Source organism: Cervus elaphus, chromosome 11, assembly GCF_910594005.1.
Source record: "Cervus elaphus chromosome 11, mCerEla1.1, whole genome shotgun sequence".
NCBI classification, from domain to species: domain Eukaryota; kingdom Metazoa; phylum Chordata; class Mammalia; order Artiodactyla; family Cervidae; genus Cervus; species Cervus elaphus.
In genome coordinates, this window is record NC_057825.1 from 29,086,051 (window position 1) to 29,104,176 (window position 18,126).

Genomic DNA, 18,126 nt, shown 5'->3' on the forward strand with positions numbered 1-18,126 from the left:
TCAATATCTACAAATAACCTTGAACATACTATGAGGTAAAATAGTTCATTGTATTCTCCATAGGGAATTAAAATTCATTCATTCTGCAAGGTCTTGTGACCTGAGATACCATGAACTGTAGGGCAGAGATGACTAGACAAGAAATTAGGGGGCAACATTTCTTTCCTTTTTATTTTCTGGGTATATTTGGATGAGTAATTGATCTGTCTAGATTTCAATTTTTATTCCCTAAAATGTTATGTCAATCCTAATTCCAAGACTCTAAGAATCAGGTAGTACCACACATATGAGATGGTTTATATATTGTTAAGTTTTTATACCAAATTCCCTACGACATTACCACTTATAGGTAGTGGAGCTTTTTCAAAGTTTACTCAGAACTCATCCTTCCTTCTCCAAACTTTCTTCCTCTCTGTGCTTCTTATTATGGTACCTGGCACTGCGCACAGAAATCCAGAAGCAATCTTTGGGTATTCACTTTTCCTCAATAATCACAGTCAGGGAATCAAGAATTACTATCAATTCTACTACTTTATCTTGAATCTATCCCTTCTTTCTTATTATTTATCTTTGCAGCCCAATTCTACTGACTAGATTACTATTCCTTGTCTCTGTCTTCAGTTCCGAATTCCTTTAATCCATTTTTTTTTAACAAAGAGTACAGAATGATCCTTTTATGATGCAAATAGGACCCTTTCATTCTTACTTTAAATCATTCACTGGTTTCTTTCTACCTTTAAGATAAAGTCTAAACCCATTAAAATGTGTCCCAAGACTGTTCTTGACTTTCAATTACATGATATTCTTTCTGTTTTCCCCAATATGTCCCGCTTTTTCTCACCTGAAAGACTTTGTTCATCTTTTCTGTCTCCCCGGACTACCTTTTCCCCAGTTAATACCTACACTATTTACTTACTTACCTTGCCAAATCCCACTCTTTTCAGTTTAAATATTACTTCCCATGGGAAGCATCCCTGAATTTCCATCCCTTGGCTGGATACCATTGTTGTGCGCCCTCACAGCATTCCGTGTTTCCTATTAGAGTTATTAATAACAATCATAGTTACTTTTAAAACATCCTTCTCCTGGACTATAAGCATTATGCAGTAAAGACAATGCCTGTCTTATTCACCATTGTCTCTCTTATGCCTAGCGCAGTTTCCAGTAAACATTTGTTGAATAAGTGGATTGTTATAATTACTCAAATGAAAGTGGAAAATAGTTTCTTCCTTCAAGAAGCTTCAGATCATTAAATATTGACAAATCACTATGACACAAGGCAATGTAGGGTAGGTGAATAATAATAATAAGGTATAGCATTTACTCCACTCTAGTGTCTATACTGGGGCTTTCCAGGTAGCACTAGTGGTAAAGAACATGCCTGCCAATGCAGGAGATGTAAGAGACACAGGTTGCATCCTTGGGTCGGGAAGATACCGTAGTGGGAGGCATGGCGACCCACTCCTGTATTCTTGCTCGGAGAATCCCATGGACAGATAGGGTAGGGCTACAGTCCATAGGGTCACAAAGATTCAGATACAACTGAAGTGATTTAGCACACATGCATGCAGGTACTATACTAAGCCATTCAGATACAAGCTCACTTCATTCTCACAACAGTCCTAAGGATGTAACTTGACAGTATTCTTATTGTCATTCTCACATCAGACTGAGAAGGATTCTGGGACTTGCTGATGGCTACTCACTGGGTTGTGAGGGAATGAATTAAAATTCCAGGGGTTTCTGGCTCTAGACTTCATGTTCTTAACCTCTTACGCTGCCCTGACTCCGGTTACCTCCCTGCCTCCTTAGGAGGGGTTTTAGGTTGCTGTTTCTCACTCTCTGGCGTCCGGGATCCTGCTTGGCTTCCCTGTCCTTGGGGTGTGGTGGTCACACTGAAGCCTGCATTCTGACATTGCCCTCCTGCCTGATGGGGGCCTTGGTGCCAGGAGGGTTCAGATGCAAACCCGGAAGAGTCTCAAAGTAGTTCAAGCAGCACAGCTTGCCAGGGATGCAAAGTATATCCATCAAGTGATGAGGTAGTGCTGTCTCAACCACGTGAATCCAGGTCCTGGCACATTACTGAGCAGAGGTTTAAAGCCCTTGATCGGGGGCTTCCGTGCTGGCTCAGTGATAAAAAAGTCTGTCTGCCAATGCAGGAGACATAGTTTCCATCCCTGATCTGGGAAGAGCCCATGTGCCTTGGAGCAGCTAAGCCTGTGTGCCACAACTAGTAAGCCTGTGCTTTAGAGCCTGGGAACCACAACTACTGAAGTCCATGCACCCCAGAGCCTATGCTCTGCAATAAGAGATGTCACTGCAATAAGAGATGTCACTGCAATAAGAGGCCCACAGCTGGAGAGTAGCCCCCACTCCCCGCAATGAAGACCTAGCATGGCCAAATAGAAATAAAGCCCTCAGTCCACCTGTCTGTAATGAGTTGGCGCCATGGTTCATGAGACATGGGGACCCTGACCAGTCTTGCATTTTTATTTTGCACTGGGCCACATAAATTATATAGCAGACCCAGCTAGGCTGGGAGGGTGACTGATGAATTCTAATTGCTTAGATCCAATCTTTGCACAGAGTAATCTCTCAATAAATATGTTGAATGAATGTGTACCTGGGTCAGGCTACAACCCTTTCCTACTTCAGATCTCCTGAGGCACTGCTGTGGCTAGCAATGAAAAAGAGACACCTTTGATGTCAACATGAAATTTTAGTTTTAAACTCAACTGCACTGACTTGTAATAACTAAGTGGAAGTTAGTTTTGGAACTGCCCCAGATATTATTAGGATATATATTTGCCCATAGAAGAACATTTCCATAACATAGTTGGGAACTGCTATGGGAGAAAAGAAAGGTTGTTTGATGTCTGCACCTCCAATATCGTGTTTATAAGCTGGTTAAGGAAAAAAAAAAAGATCTTGGACTTCCCTGATGGTCCAGTAGTTAGGAATCCCCCTGCCAATGCAGGGGATGTGGGTTTAATCTTTTGTCTGGGAGGATTCCACATGCCACAGAGCAGCTGGGCCCATGAGCCACAACTACAGAAGCCCACATGCCCTAGAGCCCACGCGCTGCAACCAGAGAAGTCACCGCAATGAGCAGCCTGCGAACTGCAGCTAGAGAGTAACCCCTATTCACTGCAACTAGAGAAAACCCAAGCACAGCAACAAAGACCAGTGTAATGAAGACCCAGCGCATCATTTTTTAAAAAGTGATGATCTTCACAGTGGGTGTGTTATGCCTGGGAAGACAGCAAAACTACAGAAGCCCACATGCCCTAGAGCTCATGCGCTGCAACCAGAGAAGTTACCGCAATGAGCAGCTAGAGAGTAACCCCTATTCGCTGCAACTAGAGAAAACCCAAGCACAGCAACAAAGACCAGTGTAATGAAGACCCAGCGCATCATTTTTTAAAAAATGATGATCTTCACAGTGGGTGTGTTATGCCTGGGAAGACAGCAAAACTAGAGCCAAAATAGCTTGGAATCAGATTCTGAGAGAAAGTTATGGGAATGAGAAACTGAAGCAAACTGAAAGCTGAGTTAGAAATTATTGAGAGAAGATGAGAGGAAAGCGATCATGGGAGATTTTGGAGCAAAGGAGATGGCTGCTTGCATGCCTGAATGCAGGTCAGGACCCTATGGGGACAATTTCTAAGCATACTCTGACATTTCCAAAATACAGAGCATTAAACTTCCAGCTTGGAACCAGGACAGGACACTAATTTTGATCTAAAATTGGGAAAAGTAGCAAAGCTCTGCTTTTCTCCAGTAAAGTTTTCCAGTGCTCAGAGGCTAAGTGTATTGAAATCTTAAGAGTTATGATTGAGAGTCAAATGATTCTGGCAAAGGTGTGCTTTGTATCTGTCATAAATTTATTTACTTTTATAATATAGTGTGTCAAGATTGTCATCAAAGATGGCTGCCTTTCATCCATGGCAAGGATGGCAATTTGAAAAAGCAACAAAGTTAGCAAGTGATAGGTCAAGTGGCATAAGCCCTTGCATCTCAAGCTGCATAGCATAGGCATCTGTATTGTTGTGGTTTGCTCAGTATAAAGTCTAATACTGACTTGTGCTTAACTTTGGATTGTCTTCACAGAAGTTTTTAGGGATCTTGATATCATCTTCACTGGCTATCCTATTTTAGGAAGAAATAAGATGAGCATTTACTGGTTGTGGCCTAATCCCCATCGAATCAACTGGGGGGCCCACTATTCCATTATTTTTCATAAGTGGTGCTCAGGTTGGCTGTTACTCTGATTTTCTCAGCATCCTACTCTCATAGTCATAAGTCCCACGGACTAGCTCACTCCTCTTAGCTACTGAGGTGAAATAGGTCTAAAAATCAGACTAAGGAAGAGGCAATGGAAGATCCAGAACTCAAATAAAAGTAATTTTTATATAGTAAGATAACCATGTCAATTAAAGAAGCCATACAAACATTCTATAGACAGAAATACATGACCACTGTTACACAAGAAAGATCAGAATCTTTTGATGTAACCAGAAGCTAATAAGGGTTTCCCAGGTGGCTCATTTGTCAAGAGTCTTCCTACCAAGGCAGGACACAGGAGACATGGGTTTGATCTCTGGGTCAGGAAGATCTCCTGGAGGGGAAAATGACAACCCACTAAAGTATTTTTGCTGGAATAATCCCATGGACAGAGGAGCCTGTTGGGGTACAGTTCATGGGGTTGCAAAGAGTCAGACACACTGAGCAACTAAGCACCCAGAAGGCTAATTTCCCATGTTTTTCTTCTCCGGAGGTAAGACTTCAATTTAATCATGTACACAGGACCTAGAGAATGCCATTGAAAATATATCAACAGAGGAAACAAATTTTAAAAGATCAATATGATGAGGGAATCAAAATGAAAATAATCATTGTGCCAAAAAATTATTATGAGTATTAAAATATGATTGTAATTCTCACAAATATTAAAAATTGTTTAACTTATCATCAACTCAAAATAATTTTTAGTGACATCTCAGTAGAAAATTGGAAGGAATTTCAAACATACCAAGTGAATTTCAACAGAAATCTCAAAAGGATTTTTATGGACTTTGACAGGGTGTTCTAAAATAATCTAAAAGAGAAAATGCATTATAAATAACCAAAACTTAAAGAACAATAAATGCATCTAAACCTTCCCAGATGCTAAAACATATCATAATCTGTAAGTTACTTTTTAATAGGACCAGTATAGAAGTAGATCAGCACAGAAATAGAAATTCCAGCAGTAGACCCATATGTGTATTTTTTAAAAAGGCATTCCTGAATTTGGGATATATAAGCACAATCAGGAGAACAACAACAACAAAAACTTTGAAAACCATAAGAGGTCTTTTATATTAATCAAAATTGTTAACACCTTTATAGGAAATACCTACATTTCTTAAAGAATAAAGAGTGAATTAAAACAAATGTGGAGGACTTCCCTGGTGGTCTAGTGGTTAAGAATATGCCTGCCAATGCAGGGGACATGGGTTCAATCCCTAGTCCAGGAAGATGTCACGTGCTACAGAGCAACTAATCCCATGTCCCACAACTGTTAAAACCCATGTGCTGAAACTGTTGAGCCTGCACACCTAGAGCCTGTGGTCTGTGACAAGAGAAGCCTCCGTAATGAGAAGCCTCTGCACTACAACTAGAGAGTATCCCCCATTCTCCACAACTAGAGAAAGTCTGAACACAGCAATGAAGACACAGCACAGTCAAAAAACCAAAAAGTATGGAATACAATTTTTGCCCAACATGTGAACAACTGAAGTGACCCTGTTAAACAAAATACATGTCAATTTATCTGACAGTCATTTGTTAAGTAAAAGAACTATGTGAATTTCATATAAAAGGAGTGTATCACCGTTGGATCATTGAAAAAGCAAGAGAGTTCCAGAAAAACATCCACTTCTGCTTTACTGACTATGACAAAGGCTTTGGCTTTCTGGATCACAACAAACTGTGGAAAATTCTGAAAGAGATGGGAATACCAAAAAACTGACCTGCCTCCTGAGAAATCTGTATGCAGGTCAAGAAGCAACAGTTAGAACTGGATATGGAACAGACTGGTTCCAAATTGGTAAAGGAGTATGTCAAGGCTGTATATTGTCACACTGCTTATTTAACTTATATGCAGAGTACATCATGAGAAATCTTGGACTGGATGAAGCACAAGCTGGAATCAATATTGCCAGGAGAAATATCAATAACCTCAGATACACAGAAGACACCACCCTTATGGAAGAAAGTGAAGAAGAAACTAAAGAGCCTCTTGACGAAAGTGAAAGAGGAGAGTTCAAAGTTGGCTTAAAGCTCAACATTCAGAAAACTAAGATCATAGCATCTGGTCCCATGACTTCATGGCAAGTAGATGGGGAAACAGTAGAAAGAGTAATAACAGACTTTTTTGGGGGGCTGCAAAATCACTGCAGATGGTGACTGCAGCCATGGAATTAAAAGACACTTACTCTTTGGAAGAAAAGTTATGACCAACCTAGATAGCACATTAAAAAACAGAGACGTTACTTTGCCAACAAAGATCCGTCTAGTCAAAGCTATGGTTTTTCCAGTGGTCATGTATGGATGTGAGAGTTGGATTATAAAGAAAACTGAGCACCAAAGAATTGATACTTTTGAATTATGGTATTGGAGAAGACTCTTGAGAGTCCCTTGGACAGCAAGGAGACCCAATCAGTCTATCCTAAAGGCAATCAGTCCTGAATATTCATTGGGAGAATTGATACTGAAACTGAAACTCCAATACTTTGGCTACCTGATGCGAAGAGCTGACTCATTTGAAAAGACCCTGATGCCGGGAAAGATTGAAAGCAGGAGAAGAAGGGGATGACAGAAGATGAGATGGTTGGATGGCATCACTGTCTCAACGGACATGAGTTTGAGTAAACTCTGGGAGTTGGTGATGGACAGGGAGGCATGGTGTGCTGTAGTCCGTGGGATTGCAGAGTCAGACGTGACTGAGCAACTGAACTGAACTGAACTGAACAAAAGATTTCATGTAGTTTTAATACACTTTTCTTTATTTCTGTAATTTTGCTGACAGGTTAATATCTTAAACAATGCTCAGAACTACAGATAAAGTATTGTTACAAAGATGTTCTTCTTTTCTAAATAAAAGACTCAAAATTTCAATTTTAGGAGATTGGTAAAGATACAGGGAATTTAGTCATCTTGTATTAAAATGATTATATATTAACTGAGAGTTTTTCTCGAGATAAATTGGGGCCAAAATATGTAAAACTCTTTAATATTGTACAAACTCTGTGACTTAGGAAATCTACTTCTAGGACTTTACCCTGAAAGTATAATTGCAAAAAAATTGTATCTTAAATTTTATATAAAAGGATGAATCTTGGTTCCAATGTTCACTCTATAGAGGAGTCAGTACACTTTTGTTTTAAAGCACCATAGAATAGAGACCACTGGCTTTATAGGCTGTGTGATCTTTGCCGCAACTGTTGTCACTCAAAAACGATGACAGGTGATCTGTAAACAAATAGGCATGTCTGTGTTCCAATAAAACTTTATTTTAAAAAACAGCCTATATTGGGCTGTTCATGGCTCTATTTAATTACAATGTAATCTGTATAAAACAGGGTTTTTTTAAAAAAAAATTTGCCTGTGGATGATCTAGTCTCCCTAAGAAGCCTCCACTTAGTATATTCAATGTTTTAATATTAAGCTTTATATAGCAATTTAAATAGTATTTTAAAATAATGTTTAGAATTTGGGGAAAATGCTAAAGAAGTTTCAATTTTCTTTGCCTATCCCATACTCCTGATTTACTTGAAAATGCATTTTGGAAAGTGGCTTACGTGATCTCTTGCCTATATGGTGAAAGAATGCTCAGACTTCAGTGCGATTCTCCAGATCTGCTATGAGGCTGGCTTCAGCCACATCAGTTTGGATGTGTTTGGACAGACCACTCCAAAATTCAGTGACTTGAAGCAAAAGTTGAAAGTTAATTTTCATAGCTCTGTGGATGGATTGGGCTCAGGCGGTGGTTCTATGTTCAGATCTCTCAGGGTTGCAGGTATACTACTAGAATCATCTAAAGACTGGTCTGGGCTGGATATTCAAGACAGCAGCTGATGCTATGCATGGATGAGAGTTCATTTCAGTTTTCCAGATGAAGAGCCCACACTTAACTTCTCCATGTGCCCTGGGCTTCTCATGCCTGGTGTTCCAAGAGACCTTCATGGAAACCTTTAGGCTTTTAGTGATTTAACCTCAGAAATCCCAAACATTACTTTTACTCCATGCTATTGGTCAAGCACTTGCCAAGAGAAATTCAGATTCAAAGGGAATAGAATCACAGACTCTACTTCTCAAAAGAGGAGTGTCATGCATGAAAAAGACATAGGTTATGGCCACTTTGAACATAGCTATCACATATACATTGGATTCTGCTGGCATCTACTGCTGATACCTTTAGCTGATGATACACAAATCAATTCCTTCTTACTTCAATGAAATCCTAACAGTCTCTCTTTGCCAACTCAATGGCCATTCTGCTCTCATTCAGGTTCTATTTCTGATTCTATGCAATTGCTTCCACCATGCAATCTACCACAGAAGTTCATTTCCAGTTTATGTTGTAAAGTCACCTTAACACTATCATGCAATACCCATGCTACTTAAGAATTAAAGAGAAAAAAAAACCAGAACCCTCACTTTTGGACACAAAACATCATCCATTATTTACACAGGCCTTCTTCATTTTTGTTGTTGAGTCACTAAGTCGTGTCTGACACTTTGTGACCCCATGGACTGTAGTCTGCCAGGCTCCTTGTCCATGGAATTTTCCAGGCAAGAATACTGAAGCAGGTTGCCATTTCTTTCTCCAGGAGATCTTCTCAATCAGGGATCAAACCCTTGTCTCTTGTGTTTCCTGCATTGGCAGGCAGATTCTTTACCACTTCAACACCTAGGAAGCCACCTGGGAAGCTTTGGTGTTTATATAGGACCAAATGTATAATAGTTGTGTTCTGAGTCCCCATTTTAAAAAGTTAATATGACACATTTTGATTTCTTTGAGTTAAAGTTTGATAAAGAAATATTAGGACACTTATGTAATCAGACACTTTTTCCATGGCCTTCTTATCATTCCATAGTAGTTGAGGACAAGACAGTTGCTTGTCTTGTTCTCTCTTTTGCTTTCTTTATATCATGTTCTCCTTCCTGACTCGGGTAGGAAATGGCAACCCACTCCTGTATTCATGTGTGGAGAATTCCATGTTCAGAGGAGCCTGGCAGGCTGTAGTCCTTGGGGCCACAAAGAGTCAGACAGACGGAGCTCATATGCACAATGGAAACAACATTCCTTCCTGAATCCATCCTCATGGTTAAGTGTTGGTGAAGGTAAGTGTATCATCTCTGATCTAAGTGAGGGGATGTATATGACCTCATAAATCAATAAATCAAAGGAATTTCAAGCATTTTCTTTCTACATTAAACATTTCTTGCAAGCCAATTGTCATGCTAAAATAGCATGACTTTCTTATCCTGGGAATATAAGAACATCTAGGCTTTTAATTGAAACTTGAAGGCAGGAGGAGAAGGGGACAACAGAGGCTGAGATGGTTGGATGGCATCACTGATTCGATGGACATGAGTTTGAGCAAGCTCCAGGAGTTATATTCTGGGAATATAAGAACATCTAGGCTTTTAATTGAAGATTGAAAACAAGATTGAAGGCAGGAGGGGAAAGGGATGACAGAGGATGAGATGGTTGGATGGTATCACTGATTCGATGGACATGAGTTTGAGCAAGCTTCAAGAGTTGGTGATGGACAGGGAAGTTTGGTGTGCTGCAGTCCATGGAGTCTCAAAGAGTCAGACACGACTGAGTGACTGAACTGAGGCTTTTAGCCTCAGTAGTCCCAAACATTACTTTTACTCCATTCTATTGGTCAAGCAGGTGCCAAAAGAGATTCATATTCAAAGGGAATAGAATCACAGACTCTAGGGAATATAAGAACATCTTTTATGTTCAGATCTGCAGTTGTATGCTTGAGACTAGGTTAGACTACCAGATTAAAAAGAAAAATAACAGAAAATAAGTATATATCCATCACAAAGGAATGATTAAGTAAATAATGGTACAGCTACCTGATGGAACATTTAAAGATTTTTAAATGCTATTTACTTAAGAAGAAGGAAAAAGATGAAGAGTGTTATTAATTCAATGTTGAGTTTAATAGTCTATGTTTGCAGTGGAGTGGCATTCGCTTTTTAAAAAATAATATTTATTTTGTTTCCACTTGTACCTTCTCTGTTTATGCTTATTTTCTGTACTCTTAATTAGAAATGGTTCCTAATGCTCCGTCTTTGTTCTTTTCCAGTGTCTCCCTCAGTAATGGTACTCAGTTTCATGACAATGGCTGCCATATTTATGAAAAAGTTTTCAAGATTCAGCCTGTACTCTGGCTGCTCTTTTGTGCTTCAAATCTTTGTAACGATGTGCCTGCAATTCCTTTTGAAAATCCCATCTTTTTGACCAACTTGTGCCAAACCAGAGCTATCATCTTTCCATCAAGACTGACATCTCTTTGTTCTTTTCCTATTTCTCAATAGTAATCTATTTTCCCCATTTCACAGAATATATGGTCTGTAATAGTTTTTGACTCATCCTCTCTCACTCTGATCTCCAATATCTATATCTGTATCACAGACGCTGTCACCTACCCAAAGCCACCCCCTTTCCTTATTTTTGACAATAGAAATGGCTTTTTTTTTTTTTTTTTTGCAGCATCAGAGTCACCTTCTCAAGTCTCAATTTCTAAATCTTAAAAAGTATAAAGTAATTTCAGTGATTTCACTTTTCTCGCTATCAGTGGTTAACACTGAGCATATGATACAATTCTGGAACTGAGTTCTAAGGGGATATTTGCTGAGGAGTATCCTAGGAAAGCTTTCTTCATTCTTAAAAAGTGACATGGGGACTTCCCTGGTGATCCCGTGGTTAAAACTTCACCTTCCAATGCAGAGGGTGTGGGTTTGATCCCTGGCTGAGGAGTTAAGACCCCACATGCCTCATGGTCAAGAAACCAAAACATAAAACAGAAGCAATATTGTAACAAATTCAATAAAGACTTTACAAATGGTCTGCATCAAACAATGAAAAATGACGCCAATAAGGGACACTGATTCTTCCTTTGTGGGGAAGGAGACTCCATAGATATTATTGTATGAGAATGTGATACTTACAGCCATGACAGCAACATTGAGAACATACAGGGTTAAGCCCGACGACAAAAATGTTCACCTTTGCTGAGGATGACAAAGGGGAAAAATGGAAAAAAAGTTGAACCGTGTATGAGCTACCGAATTAAGCAAACCTCTGCATAATTTTGACTCTTTTTTTTCCCTCAATTAATTTAGTAACAAGACCTTTAATTATGTAGACAATTCCAGTGCTGTGGGAAGACAATTAATATTCATTACAGTGTAATTCAAGCCTTCGCTCTACTCTTTAAAAGTTGTGTGACGTTAGGGAAGCTACTTTGTTTCTATCAATTTCTGCATCATTGAATAAGGGACTATATTACACAGTTAGTTGTTCTAAATACAGGATGAAATGCACACAAAATCACTTTGATAGGGTAAAGCATTGTATCAATATAAAATTAATATTTTGTCTTTTGAGTTTGATGATTTATTGATTGTTTGAGTCCCTTTTCCAATGTTTGTTTAGGACTATAAGTTAAGCATTAGTACTCAGTCATGCCTAATGCTTTGCAACCCCATGGACTGTAGCCTGCCAGGCTCCTCTGGCCATGGAATTCTCCAGGAAAGAATACTAGAGTGGGTAGCCATTTCCTTCTCCAGGGGATCTTCCTGACCCAGGTATCAAACCCAAGTTTCCTGTGTTGCAGGCAAATTCTTTACCATCTGAGCCATAATCTCATCTAAGGCAGGGTTCTAAATGTTAGCTCTGCCTCCATGTTTTTTCAGTCTCTAAATCACCTAGTCAACAGGTTAATATTTATAGTAATTTCCTTTTGTTGAGAAATGTGATAAATAAAATATAGAGAATTGGAATCAATGACCGGACTTGATTAAATTGGTAAATGTTCAACTCTATGTCATAAACAAAGACTAAACTTGCTTTTCAATTGCTTTTGAAATATTTATAAATAACACTGATCATATCCTACACAATTAAGAATACTGAAATAAATTGCAAACAATACTTTACACACAATGAAATACTAATAGTAGTTATTTACTAGCAGATAGCCCAATGTCAAATCACTAGGGGAAAATAAAACAAAACAAAACAAAACAAAAAACTCTGCTAAATAACAGTTTCATCAAAAAACAGACAAAACCCTGATAAAAATCTATGTGTCAATAATCACTATGAAAATCTTGTACAAAAATTTATGAGATAAAACAAAGGTATAACCAGGGGAGATTTTATAGATTTACATACTCTAATTTTTAAAGCTTATAACATATTTAAACTTAATTAAAGTTATAAAAGAGCAACACAGTAACTCTTATAGCACTAGAAGAAATTAGCTAAAGAAAGAAATATGATTGCAACTAGAAAAAAGAAGTCATAGTATAATTGATTTAGTCAATAACTAAAATTTTAAAAGACTTATATAACAAAATGAATTCTATCAATGACCATCTGTGAAATGAGAGAGAATATATTGTTCCTAGTACTATAAATGAGAAAGAAGCTATAACCATAGCTACCGAGACATATATCCCAAGATTGAAAACACTGGGGTAGGAGTCCTGCACTTGGTTCTGATGTTGAAAACTGCAAAAAAATACTATAGACCTCACCCCAAATATCAAATCAAGTTTGAGGAGCTATCATACCATGGTTTTTGAAAAACCCTCCAGAGTTAAGGACACAAACGGAAATGAACTAAACAATAGAAAGTGAGTTTCTTCTTATAAGAACATTGAGAACACTTCTGTCACGCTTGCCAGTGTGGAAGGAGGAGGAATCTGCTAAGAAGGGGTGAACCAGCAGAGCTGGTTTATAAACTGAGTTTATAAACTCATTAGGCTTCGAACTCACCATCTAAGAGCTGACGATCTTTGACAGTGTAGAATCCCAAAAAGGCAGGTCACCAAGCAGAAGTCCATCACATTGCCAACACACTTCTATATGCCTTCATGGAGCAACCGAAGAGCATGCTGGAGGCAGGGAGCAGTTAGAAGGGTGGGCTGAAAGACCCTTCCTTTATAGAGTAACGGGGTGAGGCGCAGCTAAAAGAAGCCTGCTGTGAACCTTGAACCTTCTGAGGTTGAGGGCGGAGCGGAAGGGCTGTAGGTGCAGCCCCTACACTGCAGACCTCCAGCTAAGACAAATGGGGGCTGGAGGTCTGCAGGGAAGCTGAGAGACAAACCTGACAGTAGATAAACCTTAGGTGACACAGGCAGGATGGAGTCTCCTGTGTGACTGTTACACGGACGTATACGTAAGTAGAATCTCAAAGGCAGTGCATTTAAGATGGAGGTACTTCACTGACTGTAAGTTATTCCTTAATTTCAAACACTGCTTCAGGGACTTCCCCGGCAGTCCAGTGGTTAGGACTCCAAGCTTCCGATGCAGGGCATGCAGGTTTGATCCCTGGGAAACTAAGATCCCATATACTGTGCAAGCGAGCTCAGTCGCTCAGTCTGAGTGACTCTCTGCAACCCCATGGACTGCAGCCCACCAGACTCCTCCATCCATGGGATTCTCCAGGCAAGAACACTGGAGCAGGTTGCCACTTCTTTCCCCAATAGGCTGTGCAGTGTGGTCAAAAATAAAAAATAAAAAATCCCAATGCTTCTTTAGAAAGATGATTTTGATTCTGGTATGTTATGCAACATGAAGGGGAAAAAATGTTAGAACTCCCCAGAAAACCTATGTTTTAGCTTTCTTACAAATACCTCTTGCCCCAAAGATTTAAATATATGACTATTATGTTATTATTTGTAGCAACTTTGAAAAGTAGCTGTATATGACAGTTTGTGATTAAGTGCACAAAATTCAGCAAACTTTTTAGCTATCAAACTATGTAGTCATTACAGTTGATATTATAGATGAATATGTAGGTAGAGAAAACTTTGTTGTTATTGAATTTAAAAATAGATTACAAATCAAGATGTATAATATCTTGAAAAATACATGTTGAAAACAACCACCAACAGAGATGAAAGGATCTAACCTAAACACTTAATGGCAATTATTACCTGCTTTTTCCTACTGTGTGCTTGATTTGTTTCTACAATAAGTCTGTATCATTTGTATAATTAAAAACAAGTTATTTTCTCATAAAACAGACAACACCATGATAAGTAAGATAAATATCTTAAGGAAAAGAGCTGACCACATTAGCACATAAATTGATGAAGTTGTATGAAATTAATCTATTAATATTATATGTTAATAGTATAATAATTCATGTTAATGGGATAAATAAAATTTTGATCATAATGACACCACTGGCTGACAAACTTGATAAACCTGAGACCAGTGGTTAATTGTTTGAGGAAAAACAAAAAGCAATCTACCTACTTCAGATCATTCATCCAAAAACAATCAGTATCTTAAAAAAAAACTAAAACCATAAACACCAATACAAAATAAGAGGAAAAAAATATAATATTGAAGGTAGGGAAAGGTTCTAAGGATCTAACTAAATGTTGATTTAAAGAAAACCAGGTGGCACTAGTGGTAAAGAACATGCCTGCCAGTGCAGGAGGCATAAGAGATGTGAATTCGATCCCCGGGTCGGGAAGATCCCTGGAGGAGGACGTGGCAAACCACTCCAGTATTCTTGCTTGGAGAATCCCATGGTCAGAGGAGCCTGGAAGGCTACAGTCCATAGGGTGGCAAAGAGTCGGACATGGCTGAAGTGACTTAGCACACATAGATATATTTGTGTGAATTTTAAAAGCTTACTTACATCTAAAAAGTATAAAATTAGATCTCTAGGGAAAATGTTTTCAATAAATACAATAAAAGGAGTGAAAATTGTACTCTATAAAATATTATTACTTGTAAATTAAACAATGGGATCATTAAATTCACAAATGAAATGTAAATCAGTATTAAATGTATGAAAACAGTCAACTTCTTGATTAGCAATCAAAAATTCAAATTAAAAGTACCTTGAGTTATACTGAGATTATCAAACTGTCAAAGCTAAAGAAAAGATAATAATAACTTCTGATGAGGGTGTAGGGATACTGATCATCTCAGTCTCTGACAGTGCAGTGCAAACTGGGAAGTCTTTCTGGGGAGTGATTTATGAGAGCTATGTCAAAATCCTTAAAAATATGCATATCCTTTGATCCAGTCATTTCACTGCTAAGAGCTGCTTTTTCAGGGGGGTTTGTTTGCAAAGATAAAAATCTACAGAGCTCTGTTTATCATGGCATTTTTCAAAAATGAAAAACAAACTAACTGTTTACCAAAAAGGGAACTGAGTAAACGTCTTTTGATATATTCTGACCAAACAATGATACAAAACCATGAAAAGTTATTTTGTTGTAAAAGCTTCTTGTTATTTAAAGATACATGACAAACAGCTGTTGAAAGTGAGGAAGTGTTAGTTGCTCAGTTGTGTCTGACTCTTTGCAACCCCATGGACTATAGTCTGCCAGACTCCTCCATTCATGGGATTTTCCAGACAAGAATACAGGACTGGTTTCCTTCTCCAGGGAATCTTTCAGACCCAGGGATAGAACCCAGGTCTCCCACACGGCAGGCAGACTCTACTGTCTGAGCCACCAGGGAAGCTCTAAACAGCTATTAAGCAAACAGAAATCATTATAGAGTGATTTGGCAGACTCTGGAGTTCAAATGTCCAGATTTGGTTCCCTATTCTGCCTTTTATTTCCTGTGCACTCTTGGGGAAGTTATTTGACTTTTCTAATTCTCAGTTTCAGTTCAGTTCAGTTCAGATGCTCAGTCGTGTCCGACTCTTTGCGACCCCATGAATCGCAGCACGCAAGGGCTCCCTGTCCATCACCAGCTCCCAGAGTTTACTCAAACTCATGCCCATCAATTCAGTGATGCCATCCAGCCATCTCATCCTCTGTCATCCCCTTCTCCTCCTGCCCCGAATCCCTCCCAGCATCAGGGTCTTTTCCAATGAATTAACTCTTTGCGTGTGGTAGCCAAAGTACTGGAGTTTCAGCTTCAGCATCAGTCCTTCCAATGAACACCCAGGACTGATCTCCTTTAGGATGGACTGGTTGGATCTCCTTGCAGTCCAAGGGACTCTCAAGAGTCTTCTCCAACACCACAGTTCAAAAGTATCAATTTTTTGGTGCTCAGCTTTCTTCACAGTCCAACTCTCACATCCATACATGACCACTGGAAAAACCATAGCCTTGACCAGACAGAACTTTGTTGGCAAAGTAATGTCTCTGCTTTTTAATATGCTATCCAGGTTGGTCATAACTCTCCTTCCAAGGAGTAAGCATCTTTTAATTTCTTGGCTGCAGTCACCATCTGCTGTGATTTTGGAGCCCCCCAAAATAAAGTCTGACACTGTTTCCACTGTCTCCCCATCTATTTCGCATGAGGTGATGGGACCAGATACCATGATCTTAGTTTTCTGAATGTTAAGCTTTAAGCCAACTTTTTCACTCTCCTCTTCCACTTTCATCAAGAGGCTTTTTAGTTCCTCTTCACTTTCTGCCATAATGGTGGTGTCATCTGCATATCTGAGGTTATTGATATTTCTCCCGGCAATCTTGATTCCAGCTTGTGCTTCTTCCAGCCCAGCGTTTCTCATGATGTACTCTGCATATAAGTTAAATAAGCAGGGTGACAATATACAGCCTTGATGTACTCCTTTTCCTATTTGGAACCTGTCTGATGTTCCATGTCCAGTTCTAACTGTTGCTTCCTGATCTGCATACAGGTTTCTCAAGGGGCAGGTCAGGTGGTCTGGTATTCCCATCTCTTTCAGAATTTTCCACAGTTTATTGTGATCCACACAGTCAAAGGCTTTGGCGTAGTCAATAAAGCAGAAATAGATGTTTTTCTGGAACTCTCTTGCTTTTTCGATGACCCAGCGGATGTTGGCAATTTGATCTCTGGTTCCTCTGCCTTTTCTAAAATCAGCTTGAACATCTGGAAGTTCTCGGTTCACGTATTGCTGAAGCCTGGCTTAGAGAATTTTGAGCATTACTTTACTAGCGTGTGAGATGAGTGTTATTGTGCGGTAGTTTGAGCATTCTTTGGGATTGCCTTTCTTAGGGATTGGAATGAAAACTGACCTTTTCCAGTCCTGTGGCCACTGCTGAGTTTTCCAAATTTGCTGGCATATTGAGTCAGCACTTTTACAGCATCATCTTTCAGGATTTAAAATAGCTCAACTGGAATTCCATCACATCCACTAGCTTTGTTCATAGTGATGCTTCTAAGGCCCACTTGACTTCACATTCCAGGATGTCTGGCTCTAGCTGAGTGATCACACCATTGTGATTATCTGGCTCGTGAAGATCTTTTTTGTACAGTTCTTCTGTGTATTCTTGCCACCTCTTCTTAATATCTTTTGCTTCTGTTAGGTTCATACCATTTCTGTCCTTTATCAAACCCATCTTTGCGTGAAATGTTCCCTTGGTATCTAATTTTCTTGAAGAGATCTCTAGTCTTTCCCATTCTGTTGTTTTCCTCTATTTCTTTTCATTGATCATCTGAAAAACAGGTAATAGTAGCAATTTCATTGAATTGTTCTACAGTTTAAATTAGTTCATAAATATGAAGGAATAGTGCTTGGCATAAACTAAGTGCTTTTAAAAAAGCTGACATCAATGAGTATTGTGAACTTAATTTAAAACATTAGTTTTATCATAATTCTCTTCCATATCAAGGACAAAGAATGACTTTTAAATGTGTAGAGATCAAGTCTAAGCATTTTCACTTAGCAGAAAATCAGCCGTATTGTAAAAAGAGGTTTCCTAGGTGGCTCAGTGGTAAAGGATCCACCTGTCAGTGCAAGAGACATAGGTTCGATCCCTAGGTTGAGAAGATACCTTGGAGAAGGAAATGGCAACACCCTCCAGTATTTTTGCCTGGGAAATCCACTGGACAGAGGCGCCTGGAAGGCTACAGTTCCTGGAGTC

General features: G+C 39.0%; 1 long non-coding RNA gene across 1 annotated transcript in view; it reads left to right on the plus strand.

Moving 5' to 3' along the window:
• LOC122703906 overlaps positions 1–18,126 on the plus strand; it is a 157,300-nt gene that overhangs the window by 122,465 nt on the left and 16,709 nt on the right. The window lies entirely within an intron of this gene.